This window comes from Homarus americanus, unplaced genomic scaffold, assembly GCF_018991925.1.
Source record: "Homarus americanus isolate GMGI-L3 unplaced genomic scaffold, GMGI_Hamer_2.0 scaffold4896, whole genome shotgun sequence".
Lineage (NCBI taxonomy): Eukaryota > Metazoa > Arthropoda > Malacostraca > Decapoda > Nephropidae > Homarus > Homarus americanus.
This window is the reverse complement of record NW_024749657.1, coordinates 7711456-7717926: the sequence shown is the minus strand read 5'-3', so window position 1 is coordinate 7717926 and position 6471 is coordinate 7711456. Positions and strand designations below refer to the sequence as shown.

Here is a 6471-nt window from a genome sequence, read left to right as displayed (position 1 = left end):
ATAATAATAATAATAATAATAATAATAATAAGACCTCTACACAATGGCTAAGAGAAACACATTATATAACACGGCTTTACGCATAATTAAGTGAGCTAAAAGGTTCTTACAATAGCGTCTTCTAGTGGCAAAAGGACTGGGGTCTATTAGAACTGGGGGACTATCCGCTTAAAATTTAATGTGTTTAACTTGGAAATCCTTTATTAATAATATCGGGAAGTATTTTGTGGACGAGAGAAAGAGAGAGAGAGAGAGAGAGGTGCGCATGGAAGGAAGGAAGGAAGGAAGGAAGGAGTGAGGCAAGCAGGCAGGCAGGGTGTAGTGAGCGCAAAGCCGCCAGTCAGTGGTGGAGCGGCGCGCCACGAGAGCAGCAAACTCAGTGTCGCTGCCGCTACAATACACTCGTCCTCCACCCCGTCGCTGCCCTCACCACCTCCTCCTTCTACACGACTCCTCTCTCTTCTACGGGACGAACACCTACAGATCTCATACTTGAAACTGAATGCTGAGTGGATATGTGACAGAATAATCCTAGTGGAAAATACTTTGAGATGAGTTTAAATTCTCAAAAGGTTCGTGCGTTGAAATATCTCTCGTTAAATAATGTTGAGAAATAACTATCTAACTTTAGGTAAAACACGACAAAAAAATCCATACGTATGATTTCCCTAATAAGTGGTAATAAGAACGTATCTAACTGGATGATTTAAGTTAAAACACAAAGATTATAGCCCAAATGGCCCCCAGAAGGTTACACTGAGACTATCGACTAAATATTCTCACATAAACACTATTTTAAGCATCAGAATTAAAGTACAGAATTGTTGTAAGTGTCATCCTCCCTCGCTGGCACACCACTAGAGGGACAAAAGCAGCGAGTGTGTGTGTAAAGTGTCGAGAAATCGCCTGGAGACAGAGTGAACCTTAGAACAAACTTTTTTTTAGTCTTGTTTATACACGCTGTTGCTCATGACATAAGATACACAGTGTTTAAAAAAAAATATGAATGTTAGTGATTTTCTGCACGTGTAGATGTTGGATTTAAAAATTCCCTTAAAAACGTTGATCTTAGTAAGTCCATTGGATAAACGTTTCAGTGTTTATATACCTTGTTACTTGTGAGGGGCTGAAGTGTACCGTACAGTGTCTTTACGAGTATTGATTCTTTACACTTACACTCGTCGACACAGTGTAACTTCCCTTAATCAATGTGTTTTATTTGAGTTTTTCTTGTATAATCTCTAACTTTACACCCTGAACAAACATCCAAGTGTTCTTAGTCCATAGTGATTACTCATGAAGACTTACGTGTATACAACTAGGAGTGTATACTGACTCATTACACTTCCACACCTTCCTACATAAACGTGTGTGTTAGTGACCCATCTTTATAAAGCAAGTGTGTGTGTGTGGGAAGGCTCGTCACTGATCAAAAACTCAGATATATAGAGAACTTTACCTTATTCTCTTACTGTGGATTTTTACAAGAGTGTTTCATCTGATCGGGAGTGAAAGACAAGATAATAAACTAAGTAAATTAACAAAGGGTTTTCATCTGACGTCTAGAAGTGATTATTTGCAATATATTAAACGTCATTCTGGAGTGTTTCGTCTCACCTGTACAAGGGTGGAGGGGAGAGGCAAACAAACAAGCAGGTGGTAGTGTTATTGTGTGGTTCTTCCGTAGCCCAACGCATCCACCACCACGCCCACCTACACACCCACCACCACGCCCTCCTACACACCCACCACGGCTTTCAGTGTTTCATGCGTCACCGTCTTTGTGATTATCTTCTCGCTAGTTTCTCACGGAAGGAGTACCTCGTCCTTAATTCTCACGGAAGGGGAGTACCTCTGCCCTAGTTCTCACGGAAGGGAGTACTGTCCTCAATTTCACGGAAGGGAGTACCTCGTCCTTAATTTCACGGAAGGGAGTACCTCGTCCTAGTTCTCACGGAAGGAGTACTCGTCCCTAGTTCTCACGGAAGGGGAGTACCTCGTCCCCTAGTTCTCACGGAAGGGGAGTACTCAATTCTCACGGAAGGGAGTACCTCGTCCTTAGTTCACGGAAGGGAGTACCTCGTCCCTAGTTCTCACGGAAGGGGAGTACCTCGTCCTTAATCCTCAAGGAAGGGGAGTACCTCGTCCTTAATTCTCACGGAAGGGGAATATCTCCTCCATATTTCTTACTGTTTCTCATGGACTGGAAGTAGTTTGTTTATATTGCTCACGGATGGGAGGTTAAGCTGATGTTTTGAGACACATACGAAAAACAACTTGAACCTTCCCCCAAGACGTTTATAGTGAGGAACAGACAAGTTAACAGACCATTGCAACGTAACACAAGACATCTATGAAACAAAAGAACATCAGATGACAAAATACTTATAATTCTAAATACTTAAAACGGTAATGCAAGTGAGAAGGAATTATGTCATTGGTGGTATTGATAAACTGAAGTAGATGAAATATAAAAAGTTGTCTGGAGTGAATCTAGTGTCCTAATATTGACAATAGTTAAGGTATCAAATAATAACCTTAACTTCGATACAAACTAATACCACCATTACTACCACTACCATTATCAGCAGTACCAACCACCAATACCGGCATTATTATCACCACTACCAAGCTCTACACCATTACCAACACCACTACCAGCCCTACCACCATTACCAGCACGAGTCCTACCAACCCAACTACCACCATCAGTCCTACCAACCCTACCAACTCAACTACCACCACCAGCGAGGCCAGAGCACTGCACCTACTCCATATCCACACAATACTCAGGTAAGTAAATTATATTCAACGATTAAATACAATAATTATTTTCTTATAGTAAAAGTTATAAAAAAACATTTAATTATATAACAGACGAAGATTATTTTATGTATTATAACATATATGATGTGATATGAAACGAGGAATATATATATTAAGAACAAAGGGGAAATATAAGGGTAATGATAAGAAAATTACAAATAATTGGTGAATGTACAAGAGAGAGAGAGAGAGAGAGAGAGAGAGAGAGAGAGAGAGAGAGAGAGAGAGAGAGAGAGAGAGAGAGAGAAGTAATTAAGTTAAGTAAATAAGTAAGTTTAAAGAATTAGGAAGTCAAGGGCGGATTTTCTTACTGTGGAAATGGGTTGAGGAAGGGAGGTGGAAAAAGGATGGAACAGTGGACGGGTCGGTACAGGATACGTGTGACAGAGGTAAGGAAATACAGTGACTAGGGAGGGTGTTATGTGTGTGTGTGAGGGACATTAAATACTAAGAAACATTTAATACTGAGAGACATTTAATACTGAGAAACATTTAATACTGAGAAACATTTAATACTGAGAAACATTTAATACTGAGAGAAGAAAATAAATACAAGAGAATACAAAGAAATACAAAGAAGAATAAATACTGAAATAAAGAGAAGACATAGAAGGAATGAGAGAATAAGCCGGTGATAATGGTGTGGAGACTTAGAGAATGAGAAGTAAGAGATAGATAAAATAGACGATAAAAGGGGAGAGAGAAAGACCCTGAAGGAGATGGAAATGAGAGGGGGGAGGAGAAGAGGAAAGGAGAGAGAAGAAGGAGAGAGGAGAGGGAACGAAGAGGGAAAGAATGAGAGGGAAGAAGAAGAGGGAAAGAATGAGAGGGAAAGAAAGATAGGTAAAGATAGGATAGGGAAAGACTGAGAGGGATTAAGAAAGAGGGAAAGATGGAAGAGAAAACACGTATTAGATGTGAAGTGAAATAGAAACTCCATATTACGAATTTCACCTGAAGTAAGGGAAGGGAAAGGGTTAAGTAATGCAATACAGGTGTAGAGAATGACAGGTAAATGCTGGGAACATGACCAAGTACGAAGATTCACGCACTAAAGTAATGTACACACGCAAGGACGGATTGAGTTACGTACACACACACACACACACAGACTAAACGAGAAGGATAGGTAATTAATGAAAGATATTTATAAGAGACGAGTCACTATCAGGGCCATTTAACTCCTCTACTCTATTTCCTCCCTTTAATAATTATTCCAGTCTCCCTGAGTCACGCCTTACACCTCCAATTAGACGAAAAATTAACATAGGAACTTTTGATTATTCATCTTTTATGCCGTAGTCTAAGTGAGTAGGCAAATGAGTTCTTATATCTGCAATTAATTGAAAAAAACCAAATTCTGAACTTTTGTAAATTTCATTTCTTATTTTGTTTTTACTTTTGTTGATGACGAGTATTAACAACATTCATTCATCTATCTATCTATCTATCTATCTATCTAGCTATCTATCTATCGTATGTTAAGTTGACCTTATTAGGTTGTCTCACGTGTCCAATTAGTGATGAAATTTTACGTGTTGAATTTTTTTTTAGAGAATAACTTCGTGTTGTACTGTAAGCCTACCAGTCTACCAGTCTACCTATACCGTCTCTTGATAGTGTGTCGATTAAGTAACACTCATACCACGACCAAGTAACACTCAAACCACGACCAGAACACTCAAACCACGATCAAGTAACACTCATACCACGACCAAGTAACACCAAAACGACCATAAACCAAAACCACGACCAAGTAACACTCAAACCATCTCTTTTTGGTTATTTAATACCATGGAACACTACAGCCACGCCCACCTCTACTTTACCATGAGTTGAGTGATCTATCTATATGTCTGTCTGTGTCTGTCTCCCTGTCTGTCTGTGTCTGTCTGTCTGCAGGGGTGGGGGGAGGGGGGTAATCTTCAAATACCCGATAACAGTATTTATATATTGGGTGTTATCGCCAAATGACCTTCCACTATTACTGTTGTCTCATCCAGTGACCCATAAATCACTGAAAATTTGGCCGTTCGTCAAGTGAATGATGGATAAACTTGAGAGTGTGTACGCTGCTGTTAAAGAGGGAGTTTCTCGGTGAGGATAACATGTAGAGTTTTCAAGGTGTGTAACACTAAGGTCGAGTTTTCAGGTGAGGTGTAACACTAAGGTCGTGAGTTTTCAAGGTGATGTAACACTAAGGTCGAGTTTCTCAAGGTGAGGTAACGTTATTGGAGTTTTCAAGGTGATGTAACACTAAGTCGAGTTTCTGGTGAGGTAACACTAAGGTCGAGTTTCTGTGAGGTAACACTAAGGTCGAGTTTCAAGGTGAGGTAACACTAAGGTCGAGTTTCTCAAGGTGATGTAACACTAAGGTCGAGTTTCTCAAGGTGAGGTAACACTAAGGTCGAGTTTCTCAAGGTGATGTAACACTAAGGTCGAGTTTCTCAAGGTGAGGTAACACTAAGGTCGAGTTTCGCGATGTAACACTAAGGTCGAGTTTCTCAAGGTGATGTAACACTAAGGTCGACTAAAGCAAGGTTATCCAGTAGGTTATGATGTTATCTAAAAACGCACAGAAATTTCAACCTTAACAGGTATGGAAATTTATATGACAAAACCGTATATTTATCCGTATATTTTAACCACATTAAATTAACCGCATTAATTTAACCGCATTAATTAACCGTATACTACCGTATTAATAACCGTATATCTTAAACCGGTATTAATTTAACCGTATTAATTTAACCGTATTAATTTAACCGCAAATTAACCGTATTAATTTAACCGTATTAATTTAACCGTATTAATTTAACTGTATTAATTTAACCGTAATTTAACCGTATTAATTTAACTGTATTAATTTAACCGTATTAATTTAACCGTATTAATTTAACCGTATATTAACCGTATTAATTTAACCGTATTAATTTAACCGTATTAATTTAACCGTATTAATTTAACCGTATTAATTTAACCGTATTAATTTAACCGTATTAATTTACCGTTTTATACGTATATTACAATGTGTATCTATCTATCTATCTATTTTACGCGTATCTATCTATCTACGCGTATCTGTCTATCTATCTATCTATCCCCAGGGGCCCTTGTAAAAGCGGGTTCTCCACATTCCAGTAGTGCCGCCTCCATCTGTGTTGGGCCCTGACGAACCCTTACACTGCCTGGCCCTGAAGAGCACTCCTGAGACTCTGTTCCAGCCGGAGATTATCGACTTGGTGTACCTGACGCATATGTGCAGGTGTGTGTGTGTGTGTGTGTGTGTGTGTGTGTGTGTTGTGTTGTGTGTGTGTGTTGTGTTGTGTGTGTGTGGTGTGTTGTGTGTTTGTGTTGTGTGTGTGTGTTGTGTGTTGGTGTGTTGTGTTGTGTGTGTGTGTGTGTTGTGTGTGTTGTGGTTGTGTTGTGTGTGTGTGTGTGTGTGTTGTGTGTTGTGGTGTGTGTGTGTGTGTGTGTGTTGGTTGTGTGTGTGTTGTGTGTGTGTTGTGTGTGTGTTGTGTGTGTGTGTGTGTGTGTGTGTGTGTGTGTGGTGTGTGTTGTGTGTTGTGTTGTGTTGTGTGTGTGTGTGTGTGTGTTGTGTTGTGTGTGTGTGTTGTGTGTGTTGTGTGTGTTGTGTGTGTGTGT

The 6471-nt window shown here is 39.6% G+C and overlaps 1 long non-coding RNA gene across 1 annotated transcript; it reads left to right on the top strand.

Annotated features, from left to right (window-relative positions):
* The first annotated feature begins 322 nt into the window (after positions 1-322).
* On the top strand, positions 323-6080 carry LOC121853582. The gene is made up of 3 exons (XR_006086356.1): positions 323-572; positions 2295-2793; positions 5968-6080. It is a non-coding gene; the product is annotated as an uncharacterized LOC121853582 (long non-coding RNA).
* Positions 6081-6471: the final 391 nt, after the last annotated feature.